Source organism: Alligator sinensis, unplaced genomic scaffold, assembly GCF_000455745.1.
Source record: "Alligator sinensis unplaced genomic scaffold, ASM45574v1 scaffold444_1, whole genome shotgun sequence".
NCBI lineage: Eukaryota > Metazoa > Chordata > Crocodylia > Alligatoridae > Alligator > Alligator sinensis.
In genome coordinates, this window is record NW_005841886.1 from 3,573,363 (window position 1) to 3,584,037 (window position 10,675).

At 44.4% G+C, this 10,675-nt stretch overlaps 1 protein-coding gene and 1 long non-coding RNA gene across 3 annotated transcripts in view; one reads left to right on the forward strand and one right to left on the reverse strand.

Moving 5' to 3' along the window:
- The window catches only part of LOC112549260, a 30,423-nt gene extending 22,984 nt beyond the window's left edge, over positions 1–7,439 (reverse strand). The window contains exon 1 of the long non-coding RNA XR_003092636.1: positions 7,250–7,439. This is a non-coding gene — a long non-coding RNA (uncharacterized LOC112549260). The remainder of the gene's footprint in view (positions 1–7,249) is intronic.
- Positions 7,440–9,144: 1,705 nt separating this feature from the next.
- The window catches only part of UBTF (upstream binding transcription factor), a 28,538-nt gene continuing 27,007 nt past the window's right edge, over positions 9,145–10,675 (forward strand). Inside the window, exon 1 of one of the 2 annotated variants that reach the window (XM_006017850.3) lies at positions 9,145–10,639. The gene's annotated coding sequence lies outside the window, so the exon portion shown is untranslated. The remainder of the gene's footprint in view (positions 10,640–10,675) is intronic. The other variant, XM_025196898.1, reaches the window with a different exon arrangement.

Below are 10,675 nucleotides of genomic sequence, written 5' to 3' on the forward strand. Positions count from 1 at the left end.
CTCCGCCTGCGCAGCCTCGTGCTCGGGCGCGGGGGGAGGGAGCGCGCTGCGGCGTTGCAAAGGTCACGCTGCAGCTGCGGTGTCCGGACAAAGGGGGGTGCCCCCGGTCCGCACGACCGCCCAGCTGCGCTCAGCCCCAGCCCTGCGTGCTTCTGCCAGGAGCAGGGTCCTGAGGGAAGGGGCAGTAAACGTGACGTGGGGCTTGGCCTAACTGCTCTGAGGATGGAGGGCTGGGGAGTTTGGGGGCGAGGAAGGGGGTGGAGAAGAAGCCGAGCTTCAATTGGGGAGGGTGTTTGCAGGGACGAGGTTTGGCTTTACTGAATTGTGCACCCATTTGCCAACAGATGGTAAGAATCCATCGGCACGGCCTCGAGCCCAGCAGAAGCGGACGCCTGTCCGGCTCGCGGAGCCACCCCCAGCGGAGTGGTCTCTCTCAGCAGGGCCAGGGGAACGGTTTGCAGGAAATAACATAGCTGCTTCTCCCCAACCCGCTCTGCAATGTGCATGTTTAGGTTGCCAGTGTTTGGGGCACAGGCCGGATCTTCATGTGCATCTATCTGCAAGGCACATCCCACACGGGACCGTGTCCTGGCGTTCGTGCCACGTGAAATTGCTCCTCTCACCACTAAGCCCTTCAATGGATTTGCCCTTTTACTGGCATCAGCATCTCCACAAACTGGCTGTGATTTTTTTTCCTGCTTTGCTATTCACAACCATTAGACAGGGTGATGGGACCCAGAGTCTTTTGGCCTTGGATCTTATGGTCTGTTCATAGATGGGGTGCATTCAGCCCAGTCTGGCCCTAGGTGAAAGACTGTTAATCATTTTTTATCTTCTCTTATGGATAAGTCACTTGGAGTTTAATACTTATATGGCCAAAGGGGTCTCTGAAAAATCATGTGGCAAATGTACAGGGCCTGAATTTTCACTGTGAGTGGTTATTTACAACCCAATGCAGCATGTACACGTGTGTGTGTGGTGGGGGGAGAGTGTTAAATGCTCTGAGACTATGGTGGTAGAGCTTTTATCCTGATATATAGGGTTATGTAAGGTCCAGGACAAGAGGGAACAGTTTCCTGAGAATACAGAAGTGTCTGGCAAAATGGCTGTTGCCCTTAGTTATATGCTCTAGGAGCTATGATTATATAATTTCCCAATTATATTTACTTTGTTCTCTGATGAAAAAGTTATTTCCAACAGGCAACTGACAACACTTAATATGTCTCGTTGACCACCACACATCAAACATTCAATTGGGAAGGCTGTGATTCATGGGTCCACTGTGGTCTTGCTACCAGCTACCATGGCCTGTGGACCAGCAGTGCTCTGCACATAAACACTTGGATAACCAGTGAGATAAATAAAGGCCCCATCTACATCATTACCTGTATAATGACGGCTAGAGGTGTGTTTTTTCCCCTCAAAACTAATTACACCAATGTAACCCAAGCATGGAAGCATCTATACCAATAGAAAGGTGACTTCTCATGGAACAGACCCCAGAGGTAGCACAGAATCTGATAAAGTAACTTGTTGCCTATGAAAGCAACAACTCTGAACCAGTTAGTCTAAGAAGTGGTGCCACTTTGCCCTACCCTCTGCTTTCTAATGGTACAGTTATTCTCCTCCCCATACACAATGATATACAGGTGCTTTATACCATTATAATGACCCATATGCCAAGGGGATCATACTGCTTTAACTACATCAATGTAGTTAAAATTGCACAACTTAGTAGTGTCGATAAGCCATCCAACTTTATTCTAAAATTGCATCTTCCTTTGTAATGGAGTCCTCGGGCATGATTCTCCACTTTGTCTCTTACAAAGTTCTTGGAAAAATGTTACCAAACACAAATGTTTCATACTCCCCTTGCACAAGCGTCAGTGACACAAACTGCCATATGGCAACAAGATCAGATCAATTGTGCCTACTGTAAAATGAGTCTAAAAAACAATACCTCACATGTTATTGGCAAATTAGTTGCTAGGAGCACTTTCAGTGCATTTGATGGTTGAGGTGTGCTTGACTGGATGAGAACAGCTCACAGGGTGAAGCATTCACACTGCAAGGAAGACAACCCCAATTCAAAGATGTAATGGCCAATTGGCTTCTTTCTGGGTTTGGAGTAGATGACATTTGAGGGCCCTTCCAAGCCTACAATTTTATAATCCAAGTCTGTTATTGTTGTAATTACTGTTTTCATTATAATGAGATATGGATGGTTGAAAAATGTTACACTTTTAAAGGTGAAGGGGATTTACTGTGATTCAGGTACATATGCTTTATTTTGCATATTTGTTCCTAACCTGCGGAAAGTAAAAGCTAAACCAAGACGGCTTTAACCCTGTTTCTTTCAGTGCTAATTATCACAGTTCAGCTTCACTTACTATAGGATAGGAGTAGACAGATGAAATGGTTACAATGGAGCAGCTGACATGAGCTGGCAAGCTGTAAATTCCTCCCCTTTAAAGCAGTATCATTCTTTGTCTGTCCTCACCAGAAAGTTGCTCTTTATATCTGTTACAAGATGGTCCTTTGCCTCAAAGAGCCAACAGTCTAATTAGGTAGGACAGACAAATGAAGTATTAGTATCCGTAGCGTATGCATGGGGAACTGAGGCTCAGAAAGCTTAAGTGATTTTCCCAAGGTCACAGGGAGCCTGTGGCAGTGTCATACATTTAACTCAGACCTTCTGAATCCCAATCCAAAGCCTGAACTTCAAGATCCTCCCTCCTTGGAACCAGGCTGTTGCAGGAATTCTGCACAAGTGGTTGTCATGATCTGACCTGCCTGTTCTGCAGTAGCCCTTAGAGATTTTCAGCTGCTCATCATCATTGCACAAATATTTGCATGCACTGGGGTTCCCAGCGTTTTTGCTTCCTGTAGGGCACCTTTGCTCAGAGGGCTGACATTCAGCTTCCCTTCTTCCCCCCTTGACATGTGTACCCAAGAGACATTTTCCCCTGCAATGACTATATTCCCTGGCCTCACTTTCACACTCCCTCATACCATGAGGCTGGCCCTGTCTGACAGCCACTGAATCAACCTAGGATAGCACGCGAGTCTCCAAGAGGTAGAACAAAGCTACCTTCTGAGTGCTGTGGGGACAAAATCTATCCCTCTACCTCACTTAGCTAGAAAGCAGCCTATGCACAAAAGCATAGGAGATTGGAGACTATGCAGCATGCTTCTGTATTAATCAGTCTTTTTCAGCGTTGTATCTGTGTCCATGTTGAAATGTGTGCCAAGGGAAGGAGGGGGTAAAGGGATGTTCGCTGTCATCTATGAGTTAGGACTCAGCTATGCAGGGATCCCTTCCACTTTAACTGGCCTCCTCTAGAATGAGACAGGAGAAAGCCATTGTAACATGATGTCACTAGCAAGTCCTCAGTGGCCTCTGCTGCTGGGTTTATATGACCATTACAAGCAAGCTGTGCCCCATCTTGATCCAAACCATTCTGCATGCAATAGCGGAGCCACTGAAGCCGGCCCTGATTTAGGCAAAATAGCTTTAGGTTTGATGAGCTACTGATGTCGCACTCAACTGGGCACAACTCAAGACATCTCTGCTCTAATGCTTTTTAAGCAGTGAATCACAAGGGAAGTAAGCAAGCCAAACCATAGCAGCTAGGTAGAATCTGATGGCTGCTTAGGTCATCATAGTCTGAGTAGCATTTAAATGGTAAAGCTGAAATCAGTCCTAAGACTGCATATAAATTCTGTAGCAGGTATGTATTTCTAATCTGGAGGCTGATTCAGACAAGTTTGGGATGGGATTTTCAAGTGTGTAGCATTGGCTTAACTATTGAGCACTGATTTCAAGAAGAATTGACTTCTGAAGAATCCCATTCTGGGGGGCATAGTAAGGAAAGAGAAAGACACTCAGCCCTACCCCCTTTTCACAAGAAAAGTGATGAATTAATGCTATTTATCATACAAGCAGAAGTTAATGAAAGATTTTGACCACCTTCCCAGCTGCAATGACACTGGCCAGGGCTTAGGTATAAAATAGATGTTCTAGTCTTTTTAATAATAATTTATCCATACTCCATTAAAAACACATTTGGAGAAAAATACTGATGCATTACTGGCAGGGGTAACAATGTCACACATATTTTACAGTTAATGATAGCAATAGCCAATGTTGCCTGACACTTCCCACTCATACCTTGTTTTCAATTTTTCCTAAGTTTGCCAAACTTTTTACAGTTCTGGTTAAAATTTCCCACGCAGCATCTCTGTTTCAGGCTAAATATTTTTGATATGTTCAACAAAAGGTAGTTGAACCATTTTTCAGAAAGATTAGGGAAAACGTTTCCCGATGCCTCTGTGATTTGGAGCACTTGAAGCTGGCAGGGCAGAGAATGGGGTCAGGGGGTTTTTGATGACCCTGTGAAGAAGTGATCAAGTTATAAGCTGGGGTGGCCAAGCTGCAGCACGGATGTCACAAGTGACAGAGGAGACAGGCAACACAGCAGTAAATAGGGCAGAAAGCAGAACAGAAGAGCAGACAGGGGAAGGGGATCAGAGTGGCACCCAGGGAGGAACAGGGCTAATTTGTGGCATGCCTACCAAGAAGTTTGGCCTGCACTATTATAAGCTTTTACAAAGCCTGTTAGTTTGCATATGCTCAGTAGAGGCTTGCTAGAATTGGGTACCTACGTTTTCCTAAAATTTTGTCTGCATGGAGCATGCTCTCTTCTCTCAGAGCTCTTACTGCTAATCAGACTGAGCCCTCACCATCCCCTCAGGGCAGCTGACTCTGCTCCACCCCAGAGCTGCAAGGGACAAATGGACTTTATTCCTATAGTTTCTTCTGGTTGTTGCTATGGTGCCTAGTACTGGAAGAGGGAGCAACAAGCCTGTCCCTCCTATGCTTGCAAAGCCCCTACTGCTGCTGCTCAGGCAGCACAGAGAAGGAAGCTACCTGAAAAAAAAATGCAAAGGCAACAAGAGCTGGAGTTTAAGGAAGGGAGCAATTTAGGAAAAGGAGCCTGAAGCAGGGAAAATGAGAGAATGTGGGTCGTGAGGCAACTAAGGATGGCTGGACAAAGCTTTAGGAGGATATTGAGGAGGAGGCTAGCTGCAGGGCTCCTGTTTCACCCTTCCCTGGACAACCCTGATACATCCCAGGATCCAGCTCCATCCTGAGCACTGAAGGAATCAGGGCTCCCTTGGAGAAAATCGTGAGCGGCCATATAATTAAAGATTGTACCAGAATGCACAGGCACATCAGGGTTGCCCTGGCAACCTGAATTCTGGCATCAGATATTTCAGTGCATGACTTTGCACCCTGCATAAGGGCAGGCAATTGAGTCAGAAGAAAGGCTGTTCATTCCTATGTCTATAGGAATATATGAATGGGAGTCATTCCATTTGGATTCAACAGGACTGGCTCATGCCCTGTTGTAGGACAGGGTCTTGATTCTGTGGTAGAGCTGAATGCTACTACCAGCTTGTGACTTCAAGTATTCATCACTACTTGGATACTGGATAGTCTACAGAGGCAGGGCTGAGCTCTGATCCAATCCAGGCCTCAAGGTTGAGATAGTCTTTTTAAGCAAACCATGTTGCATAAAATTGGTTGCATTGATCCAAGTTGATAGCGAGTAGGCTTAACAAGCTTAGCATAATAAAGTAGTTCAAGTTTCCAGATCTCAGACATAAGTTTTGCATTAAATACATTAAAAAAAATTAGGATAAGATTTGATTGCTACCAGGGAAAACATGCTGACAATACCAATCTGATACCCACTGCCATCATCTCTGTCAATGCCTAACACAGTGGAAAGCTGAAATGCCAATTACTGAGGTTTGCTATTAAAGTTTTGAAGCTGGCCTACATATCCTATACAAGGAGGTGGTATTCCTGCCAACAGCGACTGACAGCAAGCGATGCTGTGAACTGTTTTACACCCCAGTCCTGTAAACACGTATGTATGTACCTACGAGTAAGTTTCTCCACCTGACTAGCTTCAGCAAACATAGGGGGTCTGCTCATAGTTATTGACGTGCATAAGTGTTTGCAGGCTCACAGCCTTGGACACCTGAGTTTTGTTTCTGATGCTGTAACTCAGTTCAAATGGATAGACCCTTGCATCCTCAACAAGCTCCTAGAAGAAGCAGCTGAACTCCACTTGAGTGCAGGACACCAGCTGCACAGATCAGGTCACAGCAGCAGGGCTTTTGATTACAACTTTGGGGGGAATAATACAGCCTTTGGGCAACATGATTTGTGTACAAATGGATGTTTCATAACTGGTAGCATAGGCCAGTCTGGACTGATCTGCTGAGAATCATATATTGGGTACAAAATGTATTGCTGTTAGTATTTATATTATGAGAGAACTGGAGACCCAAGCTTAGCATAGGTAGCTATTGGGCTATGTACCACATAAATGACCCCAAAAGCTCATGTTCCCAATAGAGAAGCCCAAGCAAGAATGGGGCGCAGGGCTTGGAAGGAGGAAATGGAACAGAAGTGACTTGCTCAGGTCTGCACAGGAGGGAAAGTGGCAATCAGAAGGAGGACATGGGTGTCCTGACTCTAGTTGCAGTGCAGTGTCCATTAGGACATGTTGCTTTCATTCACCAAAACCTTTTAAGAAGAGTGGAAACATTTCAAAGACTGCAGTTATGCCAATATCCATGCTATTCCAGTGGCCAGAAACATCCAATCTACTCAAAACAAAGGCATGAGTACAAAAGGTAGAGTGTCTTGCACTTTGCCATGTGTCAGCTTTTCTGAACCTTTTTTTTTTCAAAAGGTTACACACTTAAGAGATTTGTATCTGAAGCTGTCGACAATTCTTTCAAGGCAGGGACCAACTTCGTGTTGTTTGTACAGCAGTGAGTACACTGGGGCCTGGAACTGCTAGGTATTATTGTAGTAGTATACAAAATATTTTATATATTCATGAATTTTGTAAATAGTGAATATTTAATAGCAGTAATTGATAAGTTTTACTACTACTATTAGAATTATTATCTGCCCATCAGTGTAGATTCATCCCTTGGTCTTCCCCATAACGACAGCCCTGACACTCATAAAGAGCTTCACATTCTCAAAGCAGTGCATGAATGTTAATTCATTTATATGAGGGAAGAGTTTGTATTCCCCCGAAGGAAGAAACATTGTCTCAGTAATCAGGTACCAAGTACTGGTAATGTACTCCTCTGTATAGGTGACTGTAATGTAAGGATGGGGACATGGGCAGTCTTGTGGAGGGTGGGGTCAGCCAAGTACCTGAGCCAGTAGAATCCAGATCCACAGTCTAGGCCAAAGGAGTCAAAAGCAGATAGTCAAAGTCACATTTCTAATCACAAATGATATCCATGTTCATAGTCCAAGTCAGGCCAAAGGTCAGGAACTGGAGAGTCCAAACAGAGGACAGGATAGGTTAATATGAATGCTCCAGGCTAGAGCAAGGCTGAGTTATTACAGTGTGGAACATACTGAGCAGGCCAAGGCCTGGGTTTTTATACTCAGCCTAGCTGGCTCTGCAACCAGTCAGCTTGTTGCTTGCACCTGATGCTGCTCTGCAGTCAGGTGAGACTATTTATACAGCAATCTGCCCTCTAACTGTAACCAGGAAGAGGATAATGACACTAAGGAGTTTCTAGGGTGATGTCACTTAAGAACTAGGTCTTAGCCCCACTCTCACCCAGACTCTGGCACCAGTGGATTTATACACAATGTGTAAATAAAAAAAAAAGGCTTTGGTCCTCATCCTTTCATGAGCTCTGTACTGGTAGATCCTTAACACCAGCATGAAGCTCAATGGAGGTGGGGGGATTTGGGTATGGCTGCTCTAATTCTAGCCCTGGTGGTCCCTGATGGAATTGTTACACATTATACATGGGCTACACAGCTCTATCCACCCCATTTCGTATCTGACAGCACAATGGTTGAAATGAGTGCAAAAATGCAAATTAAATGCAAAGAGCTTTATAAGTAGTGGGGGCTATAATGGCATATTCATGCACCACCTTTACTTGTGGCCCTCTATCACAAAACCTCTATAAAGTAAGCACTGCTGAAAGGAAGCTGCATCTGGAGTGGAGTATAATAGCCAACCTGATCACAACAGCCAAACACTGTTATGCAGCAGCAGCAACAGGAGGAAAATTTTGACCGAGGATATTGTGGGGAATCCCAGACCTTTACTAAAATGTCTCAGCAATTGGCTGACATTCCTTTTGCTAGCAAAAATTGTACCCTCACATTTTCAGGCCTGCCATGAACTCTGATGCAAATCAGGTAGTTAGAGATGCATTTTTCTAGAAGTGGGCTGGACTTTTCCATCAGAACATTTTTTGTTGTTATAAAATGTTAATTTGTTGAAAGCTGTTTGCAAAAAAAAAAAAAGAGTCCCTTTTGCTGAACTAAGAATAAAAAACCTACACCAAAAAATAACAAACCAAACCAAACCCACGTAGTAAATATTTCTACATTGTCAAAATGAGAGATTTTTCCAAGCAAAACAGTTAATCTTTTTTCTGGTTTGAAATTATGTTAATGTAGCTATTTTAATTAATACATAGATTTTTTAAAAAAGATTTAAAGATGAAAATACTGAAACTTATGAACTGACACAATTTGAGTTATTTTCCAGATTAATCATTTCAAAATATCTTCCAAAATTTTACTTTCCATCACACATTGGGACAAGAAAATACTTTGAAATCTCTTGTGGGATAGGCAAACCACTTCTCACCAACCTCTAATATCTATTAAAATGTGCACTTGCAACCTTTAATTATAGGCCTTAAAAAATACAGGCCCATTTGCCTGTACGTGAATTGCTTGGATTAAAAGAAAAAGTGATCTGGCCTTTTCTATGCAAACTGCACAAACCTTCAATTTGTAAGGCTTAATCCAAGAGGATTGCTATTTTTTTTCCACCAAAACAGAGTAGCTCCTGGGTGAGCCACCATTTAGCACACCTCAACAGCACAACATGAGAGCAGGAAATGAAACATTCAGGAATCCTATGACAAGTATATAATTCCAAGGGGTTGTGGGGGGAGGGGGGACTCTCTTAAGAGCATGGTTTCCTAACATCCTGAGTAGGATGTTGATTCTAAAATAGGTTCTCCCTAGTCACTAGCTCTTTAAATTAATCATTATAAATGGACAAAACAGTAGTACATTTATTTAGCAGGACCATCTGATACACCCTTCCATTTTCCATATATAATATGTGTGTACTTATGTAAATAAAATATATATAAACCTGTGTGTGCATATACATATGTGTGCGTACACGCACACACTATCCTCTCTATATAAAGATCCCTGGTGTCTGATGCATATCCAATGCAACAGGACACAACAGCAATTGCAGGAGAGAGAAGAATCCTTGCACTGGTAAAGAAACGGAAGTCATGCACCCCCTCCTCTCAATCTGCGGATTTTAGATTAAGTCGTCGTTCCGTCCCCCCTGCAACAGCTCATAACACCTAATTGCATTTTTTTTGTCTGTAGGAGCCGTTTGCTTATTGGGATTGCCATTAATTTGACAGGCAGAGCTCAGGCAGGGGATTGGCTAGCAGCAGATGACGCCCATAACAACAAAGGTGGAGTTGGAGAAATTACATTAAAAAAATTAAGAGAGAGAGAGAGAGAGAGAGAGAAGGAGAGAGGAAAAAAAGGAGAGGAAAACTCTCCCCTTCCCCGCCCCTCTGGCTGTGAAATGTACTAGTGTGTCAATTTCACGGTCTCGTTAAGAAAGCCCAGCGTGCCACGCAGCCCGGAGACGAGTGTGATCGCACTTCAGTCTGTACGTGCATTTCCTGGTGCAAGAGACACACAACAAAACTCCCCCTTATTTTTTTTTTTTGTCTTCTTCCCTGAGCGCTTGTTTACAAGGCAGCCACTTGCAGTGTAAGTTCTGCTTCTCCCCGTGCGCTGGTGCAAGAGCTTGGCCCGGGCCTCGGAACTTTGCAGGGAAAACCCGAATGCTCTCTTCTTTCCGTGCTAGGTGGGACTTGGGAAAAAAACCCAAACCTTTTTATCTTTTTATGCTTTTTTTCCGGCCATGCATTTGAAATTAAAGCGAAGGGGAATGTTGGTGGCTCATGTGCCTGCTGCCAACGCCAGAAGAGGACTGTTGGAAGTGTCAGAAGAGGATTGTTGCTAATGTAAGATTTTTTTTTCCTCCTGTGTCTCGCTCTCTCTCTCTGCCTCGCTCTCTCTCTCTCCCTTTTCCCTCCTCCTTTCTTTTGGCTAGTGTTGCAAAAGCAAAGAGCAATAAAAAAAAAACACACACACACACACGCACATAGAGAGAGGCAGAGACAGAGAGAGCCCCGTTAAGAGCCAGACGAGAGAGTTTAAAAGAAGAGAGGAGAAGCCTGTCCCTGACAATCCCGCTTAGGGAGCAGATGGAAAAGTGGAGACTTGTGAAGGGCTGTGAGGTTGGCTAAGGATCCAGGAGCGAAAAGAGCCCGGCTGATTGGAAGAAAAAAGCAGAGAGATGGAGGCGGGGGAAGTGCAATCTCTCTGCGGGGACTGGAGCGAGTCCACGCCCGGGGCCAGCGCTGCAGAGCTGGCCAGCATTCAACCAGCGCTCCCCAGCTAAAGCACCCAAAAAGGCAGCCCCCGAGCCCCTGCTCCAGCCCGGGTGGTTTGCAGGTACGTGCCGTGGAGAAGCCAAACCCCCTCCGACCT